General features: G+C 40.3%; 1 protein-coding gene across 4 annotated transcripts in view; it reads right to left on the bottom strand.

Moving 5' to 3' along the window:
• The window catches only part of TMCC3 (transmembrane and coiled-coil domain family 3), a 239,953-nt gene that overhangs the window by 40,378 nt on the left and 179,681 nt on the right, over positions 1–19,894 (bottom strand). The window contains exon 1 of one of the 4 annotated variants that reach the window (XM_016150127.2): positions 1,597–9,287. The exons of the other annotated variants lie outside the window; for them this stretch is intronic. The gene's annotated coding sequence lies outside the window, so the exon portion shown is untranslated. Of the gene's footprint in view, positions 1–1,596; positions 9,288–19,894 lie in introns of those variants that run through there. 4 annotated transcript variants of the gene reach the window in all.

The raw sequence follows: 19,894 nt of genomic DNA, 5'->3' as shown, positions 1-19,894 counted from the left end.
CTTGTTAAGTTATACAATGAACAATGTCTTTTAATCCTACTCTCTCTCTGCCTCTATACTTAACTCTTTGGGTAGCATGTTAAAATCTAAATTTAAGGCCCTACTTAAATTGTGATGCGACTCAAAGGCCCCCAGGCCACCATGTGCAGTGGGTCTTGACATAATCTTCCTGGGTCATTATCCTCACTAGTTCACAGGAATGTGAAGGATGTAGTCAGAAGGAAGCCCCCAAATTTCCCCCACGCAGCCTTGTAAACAACCAAAGCTGGCACTTTAGGCAACCCACTCCTTGGTCACCTGGAGGAGGACAGGAGGAAGAGCCAGGAGAGGAGGATGACCAGCACTGAGAGGGCTTTTCCAGAAGAGCCTGGCAGAAGGAGACCCCTTCTTCTGTCCTTTTGAACAGCCTCAGGCAATGCTCTAGCAGTCTGGGTGGCAGTTTTCCCAAATTCCAACTGAAACCATGCACATCAATCTCTGTCAACTGTTGTACTATAAGGCTATGAAGATGTTTTGCCGTTAGAACTGGCCCTCATATATATATGTATATATTTTTTTTAACAGAAATTTAATCTCTAAGATGCAAAGGATCAAATGATAAGCAGCAACTCTTAAAAATTTCTGCACCCCTCTCTCACTCCCAATTGTTTTAGTTTCTAAACTCTAGGTAGGGATCAACAATAAAGCCCCCTTTTGTGACATTCTAGACAAACCTGTGATGCAGAACTAATTGAAAAAAATGACCTGAATTAATAAACATGTTCAACCATTTCAATGTCCAGGAAATGAAAGAAAGATTATATATTTATTTTATAGCAATATACTGAAGTCTTCTATGACACAGACACGCACACAAAGCCACAAACTGAATATGGGATTTCCCATGACATCGAGCAGCTTGCATGGGCAGAGTTCCGGTGAAATGGAACCCTCACAGCCTCACAGGGAGCCCTGCATCTGTCACCATGGAGTGGGTGTCTGAGGATGGCCAAGGAGCCCTGATTCTTTAGACCTACACTACGCTTCCCCACTGCCGCTTCCTCTCCCAACCCACAGCTGGGAGGCAGCCACCACACTTTCTTTCGCACAGTAGGCTGACAGTGGCTGACACTGTCACATGAAGTCAGTTTTATGAAGTCTGAAGTTTTCCAGGAAGGGAGGACTCAAAGATATCCACTTGCCAAAAGACTAGATGTTAAAGTACAAAGTTAGACTCCAACTCAGTCTGGCCAGACTCGCGATTACTTTCAAATTGACAGGGGAGTGGGAGGAGAACTGGCTCTTTTCCAGCCAGTAGCCCCGCACACTCAAACCCAGATATTTGTTCATCTGTTAAACCCAACCACACACGTTGGATTTACATTTTTAAAGCACCAAACAATAAGGAGTTTGGTGGTTCATTAGGAGGTTAGGCAGTCAGATACCTAGAAACCTGCCGAGAAATCAGGGAGGGATTTGAGTAAACACAAAGACAAATATTAAGAGCACAAAAATAATTTGTATTTCAAGTATCTTACAGAATATTAATGACCACAAAGCTCTACAATACATATTCACACAGTCTGGTTGAAACGGGAGAGCAGTGAAGAGACTTACCAAACTCCACACAACAAAGCAGGAAGCAGACTAGCTCACCCTCCTGCCCGAGAAACACTTGAGTCTGCAAAGCAGGCAGGCTAGATACTCCAACGGCACCTCCATATGACTCACCTTGGACTCTGGAGATATTGCTCACATATCTCTATGCTTGTCTTAAGAAATTCCCCGCCCTGCACATAATAATACACTGTGTTCAACCCACTGCTGGACAAATGGATTCTCTGTGCTGCCAGAAGAAACGACACACATTCTGTATCTATGCAGGGAGGCAGACTAGAAGGGAGTCCTGTTATCACACAATGCTGGAATTGTAAGAGAGCCATAGAGGACGTTAGGTCGGGCACTCCACGTTTACAAACAAGGAAATGGGCTCAATTCAACAAACTCTGGGCAGAGACAATGGAAAGCAGTGAACTGAACGCAGGCAACCCTAACATAAATGAAGGCATAATGAGAAGTAAGTAGTCCAAGCACCTAGGGAAGGGCAGTGGCTTCAAGGAAGTAAGTGGAATCAGAAGACTATCCTCTGTTGCTTCACTCATGATACAGATGCTCAGTGGTGCCGCTGCGTGCCAGGCACAGTGAGGCGTACTCGAGTTGCAAAGGGGCACAGCCCTTCTGCCCCTCAGTCTAGTGGCAAGGAAAACAATGACAGCCACTGATGAGTGCCATGAGAGGTGCACATTGTATAATAAGGCAGCACTTGAGAGGGCCAGCATGGGGGAAGGAAGAGAGAATGGGAAGGGGACGAGGTTTGCATAAGGCAGGGAGAAAGAGACTTGCCAGTAATATTTCTGAATCCATTAGCCAGACAGCAGAAGAGGATCTGGAGGATACAGTGCAAGACCGAAAAGGCAGGAGAATACCTGGTTGGCAGACAAGGACCAGACCTTGAGAGTTCTAGTTAAATCATGCTAAGATATTAGGATTTCAGTTGAAAGGTCCCGTGGCAGCCGCTGAAACAGATTAGGATGACGAGATCCCAGTTTCAGACAAGCCTTTCTGAGGCAGCAGGAAAGGAAATGCCATTTCAGTGCAGTGGCCTGGAGCCTGCTGTATGTAGTAATCAAGAGTTCATGAAGGCTGGGAGTAGGGTGGTAGCAGGGGAAAAAAATAGTGTTTCAAGTGTAGGAAGGAGGCAACATCAAAAGAACTGACAGCAACTGGCTGTGAGGATTGGGGGGTGGGGGGAGTCAAGGAAAACCCCACTTCTGTTTTTCATTCCTTCCGGTGGCCAGTGATATCGATCAGAAGACAGGCAACTAGAGACAGGAAGACTGGAGAGTTGGGGTAGAGGAGGATTCCCCTTCAGACATGATGAATTTGTGAGGTTCCTGTGGGACATTTAAGCACTAATGTCCAGAGGAATGCTCAAAGACACAAAGGAGCTAAAGAACAGAATTGGAGCCTGCAGGGACAGTGCCCTGGGCAACTTACTGAAAGGATATGAATGGACTTGAAGGTCAGGCAGACCTGATCAACTCCCTCCCGGCTGTGCCATTTAGTAGCTGCATGACCTTGGGCAAGTAAATTAATCTTTTTGAGACTCTAGTTTCATCTGAAGGAATACCTTCTAGAAATTAATGAGATCAGAAAAGGACCTCCTGTCATGCCAGACACAGAAGACATTTAATAGTCTTCTCTTGCCCCTTTGTGATCATACACCGCTTTGTATTATAACATATTTGAATGCTAACGCCTACCAGATTACAAGCTTTCTTGTTGTCACAGTCACTCATCTTTATATCCCTTTTGACCTTCCTTGTATGAACAGATTCTCTACTATTTGAATTGCCATAAATCATGTAAAAAACTCAGGCCAGAATGGTCCGAGGGACCAGAGGTTTCTTGCCCTTGACATTAAAAAAACTAATGCAAAGATCTCAAAATTGTTATGTGGTTTAAGTAGTACTGGTTTAATTGTGTTGGGGATTGAGATGGGAGAGAAAAGGGCAATGTAGTTTAGAAAAAGAGAGAATTTTGTCAGTCTGATTAAAGGTTACTCAAAATCAACAGAATTTTACTTTTTGTGTAAAACTACTGTAATATTTAAGAGTTTAAAAGGTCTACCGAAGTTAATACTGCATAGCCTCTATCCTGTGGCTCAGGTCAAGTACAGGCCTTAAATAAATGTCAAATAATAAATTCTAGAAAATGGATCTTGCCCTAAAACAAAATATTACATCAAAAGCATGCTTTTTATCTAAGAAATATCTTCTTTCTTTGCTTATTTTGCTTATTCTATTTATAACTTAAAAAGACCATTTTAAAACTACAATAAGACTTAAAAACCAGACTGACCATTACTAAGGCTAAGGCCTAAAGAATTAAATTCCACATAGCCAAACCTGAGCAAATTGGAGCCCTTCAACTGTGGGCTCCAATTTGTCTCACCTATTTTTATGGTGCCTTCCTAGTCTGAAAATATCTTGGTCACTGGGTATTTTATTTCATTTCCAACTTACTTGCTAAAACATATTCATGATCACTTGTTCCTTCCTACTACCTGATCCTTCCTTGGTAACTACACATATTTTCATTCTTTCATCCATAGTGCATACCTACACTTCGTGTTCTGTGTCAGAAATATCACACTCACTCACACACACACACACACACACACACACTCCACAAAGTGTCTAATATAAAATTCCTTGATAACTGCCTCAAAGCTCTCTCTATTCATCTGGCTCATTTAATCATTTGACTAAACACAGAGAATGGTTTTTGATCCAGAGCAACAGTCTTTGGAACTTGTTTTATTCCTGGCTGTCTTTGACCTGGCCACATGTGGTGTGGCTCAAGCATGACCAGTTGGAGAAGGCACTTTGGTCCCTAAGTGTTGAGGAAGTATCCTCTCTGGCCCAATGTGCCTAGCTCTGACCTGAGGTTCTTGCTGCTTTCAGATTTTCTAGACTCTGGATAGCTCCCTTTAAACTCACAACATACCTGGCCATCCCTCTAGGCCAACCATTTAAGATCTGACATCTACTAAGGAGATACCTTCCCACTCCTTCCCTGCCTCGAATAGACCTGAACTCTCCAAACTTGAATAGATTCAACCAATTTTTTTGGTTCTTCAAGATTCTCTCCTATCCTGTTGCTAGTAGGAAGCAAAATGAAGGCAGCCAAATGGCCAGATTAGATGGTATCCGCCACACTAAACCAGCGACATCCCCATGCCACCTAGCTCCTGATTTGAGGAGTTACCCCCCAGACCCTCAGGAGATGGGCGAAGTCTGAATGAGCAACTACTGAGACATAATTTTTTCAATTTAACATTACTTTGAATCACACACACAGACACCCTGTGACTCACATTAGAGGTGTTGCTTAAAATGAAGAGCATCTCATCACTATAATGCTTCACTCAAAACTGCCCTACGGCATCTACCAAAGGAGCAGGTCACATCCAGGAAACAGTTTATCATAATGTACAGCATGATTTTCTCACTATCACATCTGCTCCAGGGCTGTCTTACTCTCTTCAGAGCCTGGTTCAGGTTCAGTGACCTTGTTACTCAAAGCACTCTCCTTAAAAATTCAGAGCTCTTCTTGCTTTACCAAGCCTTTCCCTATTCCCTTTACCCTCTGAACACCTTAGGTCCTTTTACATTTTCTTTACCTTATGAAAGCCCTGAAATGAGTCTCAGGTCTTGTTTAAGTAGAAAAGGGTAGTTATTTAGCTGCTTACCTGCTGTACCAGAATCAACCAGGGCAGGGAAGTCTTTTGAGAATAAAAGATTTCCCTAGTAAATGGACGTGACCCTTTGGAAGGACATTAGTTCCCAACTAGCTTTATTTAAAAGACACAATCCCCTTGACCCAACAATTTTGCTTTTAGAAATTTACTTATAAATGGTTACAGAAAAAGATGTACAAAAATAGTACAGTATTACAAAGCAAAACAAACTTAGGGAAAAAAACATCACCCTAGAAGAAATTTAAATTATCAATAAGAGACTCTCTAAAGAAATAACGGATATATACATTAGTGCAGAAAACATTTCTGTAAAGATGTATAAGTAACAACAGCGCTTATCTCTAGGGATAAGGACAAGTTGGAAGGAGAGACCTCATATTTTATGCTTTATGCCCTTTATTGCTATGGGACTTTTTCCTACAGACTTGTACTTTTTACATTAATCTAGTTAACAGGAAAAAAGTGAACCTTCACAATTTAGGCTTAGATGGATGATCTAAACTCTTCATTTAACACTATTTAATCTTTGTTAAACAGGAAAAAGAACAAAAGAAGCACAAATAGAAACTCTATAGGGCAGATTTATATTAAAATGTGTTTGCTCCAGCAATTAATGATTTTATCATTAAACTTTAGGAACCCTAGTCTTAGAATCTCAGCTTTTTTTTCTCTAAGGCTCCTGCTGTGTGTTATAGTCTCTTCTACAATCTAAGCAGCTCGACTGAACCATCTCCCTGAACGTGTGTGTTTACGCTTAAGGTAGTTTTTACTGGGGTCTTTGTATTTTTTTGGAAACTGGCCAGGTAATTCCTATGCTGCTGGTACTGTCTCATGCACACCAGAAGTAACTATGCATAGCAAACACTATGTCTTATCCAGAGGAAGCAAGACAGCACAGAGCAGAAAATTCTATGATTAAAAGTGTTCAGTATTGCACAACTCCAAGGTTTTAAAAACAAATAACTTTTTAAAAACACTGATAGGGAGCTTGGAGCTAGCACTGGGTGCAAGCAGAACCCTCCAGGCCCTTCCATCAACGCAACTCATTTGGCTCATTTGAGATGGTCAGGAGCAATACGTGAGCCACCTCTGGGGGCTGGAAGGGAGCTCGAACAGTGCGGGCCACTGTTTTTCAAATTATGACTGTAATCACCTGATTCCTGAGACCTGCCTGGGCACAGGGTTCAGGGGCAGAACCTGGGGATCTGCATTTAGACAGCTCTTTTTCTCCCTCCCAACCCTACCCCATCCTTGGGACCACAAAATGTTTGATAACTGCTCAGCTAGTCTGGCATTACTTTAACATCGGACTGTAAGACCACGTGAGGCCACTGCCACTCAAGCCCCACCCCAGATCTAGTGAATCCGAATCTGTGAAACCAGTGCCTCAGGTTATTATTACAAAAACGGAAGTTTGAGAAACAGCAATTTAGGTCAAACTCTTCTTTTCGAGATAAGGAAGCAAGCCCAAGAAGTTAAATAATTTTCCCAAGGACTTAACAGCTGATTACTGATAGCTGGGACACCCAAAACTGGGTGAGCTAATTCTTTCCTCTTAAACCGATACTAGTTATTATGTTTATCATGGGTATCTGTGAAGTTTCTGATTCACCATGAAGAGGCTGAAAGTAAATGACTAATGAAGTCTGAACCCAGTGGGCATGTCAGAACGTGCCACTGATTTAAAGGGTGGCTGACGCCATAAGGCTGTCCGATCTTTCACTTTCAGTATTGGGAAGAGGAAAAATATAAAATAGCACATCTGATGACAGAAAAGCATACGGAGCCCCAAACATTTATAATCAGGCGAGGATGATTTGCAATCCTCAGATCTCACTATCATGGTCAAATATTAAAACATTTAGCAAAAGGACTCTAAAAATCACCCACTTTTCGTACAGCATCAGCCTGCACCTTGCTGCCGGGGGAAAGAAAAGGACAGCTCCTAGAGGGATTCTAGAACTTCCTCCTGGAACCAGCATCTCTAAACCCATAAAAGAGAAACATGGATGGGAAATGAAACATCCAGCTTGGAAGCACACAGCAAGCTTTAATTTGGGGAGAGTTCAATCAAGTTATAATTGCCTCTAATTGGCCCTCCCACACGGTCTCACAATTTACAGCTGTAATCAGTTTCACAAAGAATGTGCCTCATTTCTTTTCTACCTTTGAAATCAGAATCATCTCCAGTTAGGTTCTTACCATTACTATTTTGATTTTAAAAAAATTTACCAACATAGAAAAAAGGATGAATGAATGAGTAAAAAGCAAGACGTAGACAGATCTTTTGAAAATGATCACTGACCCCTATGACCTAATGATAACCCAGTGGGATTCAAATTTATAATGAAGAATAATGCCAATTCGGGAAACCTTTCCGTTCCAGGACATGTGACCCAAAAAACACATTCATCTGGTTGGACATTTTCCATACTCTGATTTTTATCTTTCTTGGCACACTCGACTCTCCTCTAATAAAGTCACAACCCTTTGTTGCCATGGAACCCAGTCAGACATAGAGCCTGTTACTATGACTTCCTTGCGGGTCTAAAAAAAGACCTAGTGACCAAAAGAACATCCCTTTCTTAAAATTTTTTTCTAAGGCCTAGAGGTTCCAAAAAGAATCCAACCCTTTTATGTTCACTAAAGTTTAAACTTTCACGCAGGCTAACTTGAACTCTTGAGCCAAAACAAGCCGATGTTTTATAAATAATTTTCAACAGGGCCATTCCACAGATGATTTTATAAATAAATATCTGGCAAAAAGGGTGAAAATGTTCTTAGGATTTCTTTTATTCTAAGTAAGCTTCCTGAAATTTGAGTACCTGTTTAAAAAACACATGTCAATCAGTAGCTACCAAACTGCAATATTCATTTCCACGAGTACTTAATTTTTGCCAAGAGCTCATTATTTCTCTGTAAAGAAAAGATCAGCTAAACAGTGCAACCGACCCTGTGTCCTGCCATATTTGGAACTAGACTAAACCTGTAGTGAAAAATATCTGAGACTGATAGCAGAGCTACCTGAGGAAAGAGAATTGACATTTGTTGAGTGCCTACCATGAGCTGAGCACTTCTGTGTCGTTTTGAGACTCCTGCAACAGAGGCACTTACACACCTCTGCTTTGCGGATCAGACACCCAAGCTTAGAGAGCTTAAGTAGCTTGCCCGAGCTGCCATGCTAGAATGGTGTCTGGCTCTCAAAGCCAACGCTGTTCATTTATTCGACCAATTTGTTTTGGCCTCACAAGTGCTATGCATTTTGTTAGGTATTTTGTTCTTTATGACTGAGTTTGCAGCCTGTAAAGCTTATCTGTAAAGAAGCCATAGATTCTATCTTTATAGGCATAAACTGCCAGTTCTGGCTGTACCCAACTAATATAACTACCATATCTGTGTAGCAGAAGCGAAGCCTCAGGAGAATCATGAAAAAGTGCCCTGGCCACTTACCTAAGATGACATAAGAGCAGAAACTTACTGCATCCCTTAAAAGGCTGGCCAATAACAAGGCCTTCCAACCCTGGGTTCTGCAGTGGGGAGGATCATGAAGCTCTCAGGTGCCTGTCCTTATGCAATTTCAGCAACTAAAGTCAAAGCCAAGCCATGCAAACTCCCAACATTATTCTATCTAAACCTGGTTTTAGATAACCATCTTCAATAAATGACTAGTAGAAAGGAATACATTAAAACATGAAAGTTAATTTTGAAGTTATATTATTAATTGTACCAGCTAAAAATATTTTACCTATTTCCTTGTATAAGGAATATAACTCTTTTCATTAAAAAAAATTCAAAAACCTACACAAAACCACAATGAATTTACCACTTCACACTCACTTGAATGACTATAATCAAAAGACAGATGACAAGAAGTGAAGCTAGAGATATGGAGAAATCTGAACCCTCATATACTGTTGGTGGGAATATAAAATGGTGCAGCTGTTGTGGAAAACAGTCTGGCAGGTCCTCAAATGTTAAACATAGAACTACCTTATGACCCAGCAGTTCTACCCTTTGGTATATGCAAGAGAAATGAAAACATACGTCTACACAAAAACATGTACACAAGTATTTATAGCAGCATTAATCATAACAACCAAAAAATAGAAACAACTCAAATGTCCATCAACTGATGAACAGATATATAAAATGTGATATAGCCCTACAATGGAATATTATTTGGCAATAAAAAGAAACGACTTAGTGATATATGCTACAACATAAATAAATCTTGAAAACATGTTGCTGATAAAAAAAGAAAAGCCAGACACAAAGACCACATTATGTCTGATTCCATTTACAGAAAATGTTCAGAGCAGGTGAATCCATAGAGACAGAAAGTAAATTAGTGGCTGCCTTGGCCTTGGGGTTTGGGGAGGAAGGAAATGAAAAGTGACTGCTAATGGGAACAGAGTTTCTTTTTGGGGCGATAAAAGTGTTCTAAAATTGATTGTGGTGGTGACTGTGAATATACACATAATAAGAATCATTAAATTGTACACTTTAAAATGGATGACGTGTACTGTATGTGAATTATATTTTGATAAAGCTGTTATTTTAAAAATAAAACCCAACACAATTTTTTTTTGTCTGTTTTTGGTTGTCCTATTAAATAATAATAAAAAAATACCCCAACTGACAAGATCATCTGACCTAGGCAAGATACTTTGTCTCTGGGGCCTCTGTGCCTTGTTAAGGAAACAAAGCTCATGCCTGAACCAAATGCTTTCTTCTGCCCCCCTGAGCAAAGGAATATGCAACGTTTCATCTGATGTGAAAAATCATTTGGATGGAAACCTCTCAGGCAGTGTTCAAACCAGGAGTCGGATCTGGTCTGTCTACCCGGCCAGGATCCATCTGACTCTAGATGAATTCTTTCAAGCATTACTTGTTTGTTCTTCCCCTCACCCCAGCCTCCCTGCCTCAGTTGATTCCTAAAGACCTGCTATGTGTAAGGCTTGATGCAGATTTTCATTATCTCCAGTTCCCAATTCACAATCCCCAGGGGAGTCAGGTATCCCCCCCCCTTCAACTCTACAGGTGCAGAACAGACTCAGAGAGATTACGCCAGGGTCGATCAGCTAGCTGCTAAGTAGCAGAGACAAGATTTGAACTGAGAACCACATGAGTTGCTTTTCTTATTTCTAACACCTGGGTTTTCCAAACCAGGTCCACAGACATATCCTTGGGGTTCCATGAGTTTGTTACAATTTAAAATCATGTTTATTTAGATGGTAAAGAATTTTAATATAGCTGCCTTTGGGGCATCACAGAGATAACTATCTGCTAACCAAGCACTGTCTTGGGGTTACAAGGCCCTTTGTATTTCTATTCATGCTGGGGCCAGGTGTTTGTACTTTAGTTGTATGGTTGATAGAAAACATGCTGGCTGACTGTATTCCTGGGGCTGCTATAACAAAGTAACAGACTGGGTGGCCTAAATCGACAGAAATTTATTGTCTCACAATTCTGGAGGCTTGAAATCAAGGTGTGGGCAAGGCCATCATTACTCCCTCTGAAGATGCCAGCGAAGGACTATTCTATGCCTGTCTCCTAGCTTCTGGGAGGCATTCCTGACTCCTTGGCTTATGAGTTGCATCAGTCTGATTCTCTGTCTTCACATTTCAGGTGTTCTCCCCGCATCTTCCCTGACTGTTCCAATCCTCTAACTGTTGGTTCCCCTGCCAATCAGCCCCCTCCTTTGGGCTTTCTCAAAGTCACCTCATTAACTCAGGTTTGGTTAAAAGGGGCTTATTTATATGAATAACAAGACATCCATTTCACTTTCATCGCTCCTATCACTTTGGAAATTCCAAGGATTTTAAAAGCTTTGTGTCAGAAATGGGGACAAAGACCAAATACATATTTCTTATTATATATCACAATATCATAGATTTCAACACATCTTTTTGAGGGGACACGATTCAACTCATAACACTGACTTTAAATATAAACGATGCAGCAGTTCCAGATGAAGGCCAAATGATCTTTCAGTGAACAAAGGTGCCATAGAGAATTTTTCCCAACAGAAAAGTTATTGTCATCATGAGACTGAACCTTTCCACATGACGTGGTAGGTAAGAAGAACGTTCCAAACTCAAAAGAAAACTTGCCCTGTAGTCATCACTATTATACTGTACTGACACTGTGAGGAGGGATTTAGACTGTCTGAATATTAAGTTAATATTAATTTAAATTATCTTTGTATTTTATATTCATTTGTTTGAATTTTTTCCATAATAAAATGTTGGAGAAAAATTTTCTCAGACTGTTCAAAAATCTGCTAACAAAATCTTTGTTCTTAAAGAACACCTAAGTGAAAACACCAATTCACATCTTTGAACAAGCATTTCTCTACAAGCCAAAAGCTGGGAGAAGATTAATTTTAAAATATGTTAATAAGAGTACATGTCTTCCCTAATTGGACTTATTTAAATACAAAGTGTAGCCAAGGCCTTAACTAATCATTTGATGTCCTTAAACATTGAACTCCGAAAAGAAAAAGTCTTGCTGTCTGTTGGAATATGTGAATGCAAATATTACACTAATACCTATGCATGACATTCTAAATTAATTCCTTCTTTCCTTCTTTGCTCCTTTTCATTTCTCTATCCGTCCAAACATTTATTTTGCATTATGTTCCCAGCACTGGAGATACAATCTCTGCACAGTTCCCAATGGGGAGAGAGACAAGTGAACCACAAGTGATAATTCTTGTTTCACAACAGACTTGGGCACAGGTTGGGTGGTGAGTACCCAAGCCATGGTGTGAGATGAGAATGGAGTCAGGGAAGACCCTTTTAGTACATTATCTTACATAAGCCTTCAACATCCTTCTAAGGAAAAAAATATACTTATCTTTTTACATAAGGAAACTTTTTACATGAACAAAGTGTAGCTAAAATGGGTAAATTGGCTAAAATAAGCTCACACAGCTTATAAGAATTTAAAAACCAAGCCCGCGGTCCCCAGAGCCCTAGTGATACACTCCCCATTCAGAGCTCTTAGCACAGTGAAGGAGGGCTTTAAAATGGCCTGCATTTAGAAGATCTGACCACTTCTTGTCACCTCCACCGCTAGCAACCTAGTCCGCACCACTCTCTCCACGCCCCCCAGGTCTCCCTGTCAGCTCATGCTCACCTTCAATCCAGCAGCCAAGATGACCCTTGTGAGACATGTATTGGCTTATGAACTGGCCTCCCCACTGTACCTTAGACCTCGTGTCCTTGCTTGCCTTGCTCCTGCCACGTGGGCTCTTGAATGTGCCTTAAACACAACAGGCATCCTCCTGTCACAGGGAGTCTGCGTTTGCCGCTCCCTCTCCCTGGAATGCTCTTCCTATTTTAGTCTCCTATTTTAAAACTGCTTCCCTCTGCCACCATAACCTGGGCTTCCCCAGCCCTCTTTCTCTGTTTTTCAACATTGTACTTATCATCATTTAACATACTGCATACTTTACCTACTGGTCTGTTTTATCTACCTTTCCCTACCAGAATATAAGTTTGATGAGAGCTGAGATTTTTGTTTCGGTCCCTGGGATGCCTGGTACATAGTAGGTGCTCAGTATGTATTTGTTGAATTAGGTTGAAAGCAGAATGGTTACAAGCATGATCCACACCTGCGCTGCTTACGAATGAACTCTGGACTGACATCTCCCACATGCCATGCTCCTCACCTGCTGCAAGGGGTGATGAGGAGACAACTGGGCGGTACTGGCTGGGAAGAAGCCAACCCAAGGGGTGAAAGGGAGCTCATCCTTAAATCTGATGCTGTGCAAAGGTACCCGACTGACTCCCTTCCACGCTACATGCTGTGGAGATACAGGCACCGCCAATCTCAATGCTCTGTCCAAGGAAGTAGTATATCAGGACCAGCGGTCCCAGACCTCTCGATGTCAAGGTGTGGTCCTGGGTGATGGAGGCTCCTCGGATCATGAAGCTAGGGAAAATAAAGGACAGCCTACCTCTCTGCCTTCTCTCAAAGTGCTAATCAACAAAAAACTCTGCTGGGATGCTGAAGAAGGTCCTTATTTTTCCAAGTTAAGCTCCACCTAGTCACACAAGGGTTCTTTTCCCACACTGGCCTTCTGTACCCCAAGTCTATGAAACCTCACCAGAAGCTACCAAAAGAAAACCTCAAGGGTTCAATTCTCCAGTTCTCCAGCAAAGGGTGGACTCTGAACTTGCCAGATGCAGTGACTGGAAAGAATGAGACATTCTAAGCACCTCAGAATCTGCTTATTCTGGAGAGCAATGGATGGTGAAGAAGCAGGCACAAGACCGCACGAGATCAAACAGCAAAAGTTTCAGAGGATGGAAGATAGAATACTCTTCTCCACGGAGGAGCCAGTGCCACAGAATGCCTGCCAAACTCCAAACGCATCTTTGTTCTAATCCTTTGTAAAAATCCTGGCCTTGTGGATTTGACTGATTGGGCAAAGGGTATTCCCAACAATAATGGGAAAGCCACAGCACCTGATTTTGTAAAGTTCTAAGGCATTTAAGGGGTGTCCTTCGGCTCTGAAATTCTATGAAGGAACTACAACACTGTTTCCAAAAAGCAAATAAAACCCCCACTGAGAGATGGTACTATAATCCTTTGAGTTTGCATCAGTCTGTTTTCTGTAGTTAGAAAAAAGGTGACTGGTTTGGGTTACAAAGGCAGCGTTCCATTACAAAAAACAAAAACAAAAACAAAAAACTGCTGGTTGCCATGACAACACCTCTGTTCCTCCTTTTTCTGAAGCATCTGAATCAAATCAAAGGACCTATGAGGCCCATGATTTACTACTTCCTTTTTGCAAGGATATAAAAATATACATACATGTATACAAAATACATATCAAAGAACTAATCGAGGTGAACTAAAACCTCAAAAACTGGTACTACCTCTACTTCTCTGCCAATAATGTCCTACAAACAACTATCAGGGACACCCCTGCAGGAGGGTGTGAGTATAAAGGAAGGTGGGCCGGGACACCTTAACAGCTGACACCTATTCCTTCCAGTCAAGAGTCTCTCAGGGTAGGCTCTGGGTCAGTTCTTTCCAGAAATGTCCAACTGAGGCCAGGGCTCCTGGAAACACTTGTCATTACCTCTTTGCGGGTCCGTCCTCCGTAGTCTGAGCTCCACAGGGCAGCACCCACATCTGACTGATCTCAGGACCCAGCACAGCAGTGGTAAGTAGTGAAGCGCTCAGGACCATGAGAGGGGCGCTGGGATAAGGCAGCCTCTCCATATTTTCAACAGAGATCTCGAGTGTGGGCCTAGCCTGCTTCATACTGGCTTATAGAGTCATCCAATGTGTAAAAAACATACAAAAAAGTGAAACACAACAACTTGAGGTTACAGAGACCTCTGAGGAAGTAGGAAGGGAGAAGGCATCTACATAGCTTTACCAGGGACCACTGATTTCTTAAAAACAAGAAACAGAAATCTGATGCAAACATGGCACAATGTTAACATTTGTTTAATCCAGGAGGTAGATATATGGGTATCATATTTTTAAAAATGTTCCCCCCCCCCCATGCTGGAAGCATTTAGTAATTAAAAACAAATGTCTACAAATTACTTAACTATTTAGTTAAGAAGTTGATTTGGGTTTTTCTCATGCTCAGAACATTCTCCCCTTTGTGAATCTGGTTTACTTTTAAAGTGGTGTAAGCTGCTATTTCTGATGGGCCATTTCATTACTTTATAATTTCAGAATCTGATGTCACTACATTTACTTCCATTGGACATTAACTTTAACCTTAAATTAAATTCAACAACCAAAGCAAGCATGAACTTAAAACAATTAAAATCCACAAAGAATTTAATAAGCTAGCTGCCCTAGAAAAACATCTAAACTCATTTTAGGTTATTGTGTAAATAAACTAAGAGCAATTATTTTAAAGAATTATTTACTAACAAAGTCATTGTGATACCTGAAATGTCCGAAGTATCAGAAAACATAATATAATCTTTGTATACAAATTTAGTGTTTCTGTCTTTCAATAGTATATGTATTATTCTTATTTGGTGAATCCGTTACCATTAAAATTACCCCAAACTGTGTAACAAGTTATTTCAAAAATGAAAGTTGAGAAGGCATCCATGTTTAATTTAAAAGAAAGCCACACAAATACAAGACTACTTTTTCATTTCCTACTTTCCCAAAGAGACAAAAGCTCTCAAAATGTCTGCTGGAATGGTGGGCTGTTTGCAAACCTGTTTTTAAACAGGAACAAAGCTGAAGAGCTCTTGTTTTAAAGTCCTTCAAAAAAAAAAAAAAAAAAGTTTAATTTGAGCCTGAGTATTTATAACACTTTCTTGTTGTTAGATCATTTAAAATGGCCAGAGTGCTAGCCAAATTTCTCGACAGTAGAATATGCTCCCACCCACCCAAATAGGAGAGCATTTCTGGGTCCTAGAAACAGATAATGATCTGGTATAAATAAGAGCCCTCAGGGGTCCCCAGGTGGTAACAGGGCATAAATGAGCCACCTGAAAGACTGGCTTTAATTCTGGTGCCCTCATACCCAACAGATGCCAATTCAATAAGTACCTCTACATTGCTCAGCACATGAAGTAAACTTCAGCTGGCTTTAAAAACAAATATGACTTGATAATTTGCCCTAAGTCAAAAGGTTTTACAAACACGGTGTTTATCCTAAACGAAAGTACATGTAATAAAAACATATTCATTCCATCATTAATATGTTCTTGGGTCGGGTAATGCAATGTTAAGTGTTAGTTTCTCGGCACAGCCAATAGTTTTAACCTCCCTCTGAGTCATACGCAGAGATTACAAGGCAGGTGAACCTTTCAATATTAACATAGGTGCATATAACAACTCTTAAATATCTAGTGATACTTAGCAAGCCACAGAGGTAACTTATAAGGACAATTAAGCCAAATAAAGAAATAGCTTATTACCTACAAACACAAAATCTTGTTATACTCATTATCCTAACGAGTGATAGATCAACTTAAATTTCCTAGTGTTGAGGACACCACAAGGGTGCTAAATATGTTTACAAAGTAAGAAGAAGTCCAGCTTGAAAGTGGTCTGCTGCCCTAAAGAATACAAAGTTAGGCCCAGCTCCTGCTCTTCCATCTCCCTGGCTGGGATGGTGATCATGAGTGATTAAGGCAGCAACAGTGGTTTATTTAGGAAGCAACAACACACATTCTTTATTCTGTAACAGATTTTGCAAACACATAGAAGGACAGTATTCTATATTAAATAGAACTCCCTGATAGGTACCATCTTATTCAAAAGAGAATTGAAAATGAACTTAAAAAAAAACCTTTACTATCTCTTTCCTCCCTACTTTTTGGTATTTCCTTACTATAAGTGATACTGGAATCATGCCTGTTTTTAAATGCATGAGCTAGAGTTCTCAACATGCTCATTTCAAATCCTGGTTTGCGGTGGGGGAGGATATAAATCCAAAATGAATACACCCAAACTACAACCTCTGATTTGTTTTAAAACGCAGAGAAAAGTAAAAGGTTATAAAAATAAATGTAAAACAAACATATAAATTTATATCTATATTTCTATATGTAAATTTATTTACATATATAAAATGAATATATAAATAGTTATAAATTTTTATAAAACTTTATAAAAATAAAAATAAATGCAAAAAATTGTGCAGAGATAACTATGCCATTTATATGTGGACCGTATAAAGGGAATCAAAATTCTAACTGGATCAAATATTAAAATATCTAAAAGTAAAAATCATAAAATGTATTAGAAGAACAATTTGTTTTGGTTTTTAAAAGAATCTCAAAGTATAAAAGGTTATTCTAAGAATGACACAAACCTAAAATTTTTAAGTTTTTTCATGGCAAAATCTGGTTAATATTTATTCTGTATTTGCTACATGCCAGTTCTATGCACAACATACCATTAAGTCAGTGTAGCAGGCAGAATTCTAAGATGGCCCCCAAGATTCTCACCTGCTAGTGTACACATCCTGTAGGACACCCTCCCTTTTCAGTTGAATAAGACTTGTGAATATGATGGGATTTCACTCTCATAATTAGGTGACATTATATGGCAATGGTAAAAGAATTCTGCAGATGTAACTGAGGTTTCTAATCTGTTGACTTTGGTTAATCAAAAGGCGGTTTACATGACTGGGCTGGCTAATCAGGTGAGCCTTTTCAAAGAAGGTCTAGACCAGTGGTCCCCAACCTTTCTGGCACCAGAGACCGGTGCTTCTATGAGACTCTAATGTCTGATGACCTCGGGTGGAGCTGAGGCAGTGATGCTAGTGCTGAGGAGAGGCTGCAGATACAGATGAAGCTTCTCGCTTGCCCACCGCTCACTTCCTGCTGTGAGGTCCAGTTCCTAACAGGGCACAGACTGGTACTGGTCCACAGCCCAGGAGCTGGAGACCCCTGGTCTAGAAGTAAGAGACAAAATACAACAGGGATGCTCTTCAAACTACCATGTGGTAGAAAGAGGCACATGGCAGGGAACAGTGGGCAGCCTCTGGGGCTGAGGGCCTCAGTCCTACAGCAATAAGGAACTTAATTCAGGAAACAACCAGTGCTCTTGGAAAAGGATTCCAGACCTCAAAAGACTGTAGTCTTGGTTGATACCTTGATTTTAGGCTGATGAAACTTTGAGCAAAGGATGTAGGTAAGCTGTGCCTGAACTCCTGGCCAATGGAAACTATGAGATAACAAATGGGTATTGTTTTAAGTTGCTTTATTTGTGGTGATTTGTTATATAACAATAGAAAATTAATACAATCAGGAGTGACAAACTGGAAAATATGTGCAAAAAAACTCATTTAATAAGTAAAAAACTTCCATAAATCAATTTAAAAGATTAATAATCCAACATATAAATGGCCAGAATATATAAACAGTTCACAACACAAATGTTTTTTAAATATGTGAAAATATCATCAACCTATTGTACTATAGATGTAACCATTGGGAAATTCTGGGTGAGGGTATATGGACATCTCTGTACTATTTTTTGCAACTTACTGTGGTATGTATTTATTTCAAAATAAAAATATGAAAATATGACTGACCTCATTTGTATCAGGAAAGATATAAATTAAAATGAGCTACCAATTTTTACCTATTGGCAAGGATCAAAAAACTATAATACACGGCATCAGAAAGGAGTGGCCCAGCTAGAGAAGTTCACAGTGTGGGGACTATCCCTGATTTCATCAGCAGTGTCTTACGGTATCTCAACTTGAGAGCACCTGCGGTAATCTGAGTCACCCAGGAACATCCCTTCACCTTATGCCTATAAAAACATGAGGACAGCATGAAGTCCTCTTCAACTATGCCATCTTATGAGGTGGATTCAAAGGAGATACTCAAGACATTTTCCTCAACTGGAAGATTATTGTCAAAGAGCCCTCTCAAGCATCTGGACATGCTTCATGCAACTACGTTCTTTCACTAGCTTTACACCCCACATTTAAGAACTGAATTAAAGCAGCAAGCTATTAAACTGCATTTGTTCAATCTTCCTCTGTCTTCTGTGCTTTTAAAACGGTTGAAGCTTTCAAGCACTTTGCCCGATGCCAGTACACAGCCCGAACCGCTCTTACTGAATGGGCCTCATATTCTCAGATAAATTAAAATCTATGCCAACTAGTGATTCAGTTGCAAACAGAGGCCACCTGTTCCAATTAATGAGATTAAAATAGTACACCACTGACTATCTGAAGTCGAGTTGCAGGCCTTCTGGATTATCACAATATCTTTACAAAGGCAGAAAAAAAGGGACTTTTGGCCCCAACACACACAGTTGCACACACTGGAGTAAATATATTGAGGTACTGAAGCATAGTTTCACTACGGGCATACTTTATTTTTGCATACGTGCTTATATCAAAATTTCTGTGAAAGGCTACAGTACCAATTCCCTCACATTATAACAAGCCTACATACATGTCTTAATTAGATTCAACTTTATTTCAGAAAACCACAGAGCTTAAATTTCTTCTCCACCCACTTTCTGTCTCTGCCTGAAATTCCCAAAGAATCCATACCTTCCGGAAGGCCCAGTCTTTAGCCTACGGCCTTCCACTGCTTCAGTTTTTCTCAGGTCCTCAGAAGACTAGAGACGGCCTGGAACAGGCACAACTCTCACTTTTCCAACTTCACCCATTCACGTATGTTCACCCAGAAAAGTGTACCTTCAACTCACCAAAGTGGGCTTCTGTTCATCCCAATACTCAAAGACGCAAATTTCAGTCCATATAAAAAAAATGTAAGCATGTTCTAGGCCATGGGTTTAAAAGAAGTATGTCATAACAGAATAAGGAGAGATGATACATTAAGACCAGTGCTTCCCTAAATGATTCCAAATTATTTTCTGAGATATAAAATAAAAGCATTAAATAACACAGAATCATAGTGAACAAGAAATTGCCTTGAAAACAATCCTCAACCTAATCCAGCTGATTCAATCTAGGAAGAAGTCTCTGTTTAGTGCTTACAACCCTTTAACAAAGCTCCAGCATTTACTAATCTTTTCAATCTGGTACTGCAGACCTCAGAGGGTCAGACGATACTTAGCCAGAACAGTAACGCTGATACTTTAAAAAACAAATTTAAGTTT

The sequence above is a fragment of the Rousettus aegyptiacus genome, unplaced genomic scaffold (assembly GCF_014176215.1).
Source record: "Rousettus aegyptiacus isolate mRouAeg1 unplaced genomic scaffold, mRouAeg1.p scaffold_m13_p_2, whole genome shotgun sequence".
In the NCBI taxonomy this organism is placed as follows: domain Eukaryota; kingdom Metazoa; phylum Chordata; class Mammalia; order Chiroptera; family Pteropodidae; genus Rousettus; species Rousettus aegyptiacus.
The sequence above is the reverse complement of the archived record's forward strand: the minus strand, read 5'-3'. Positions and strand labels throughout refer to the sequence as shown.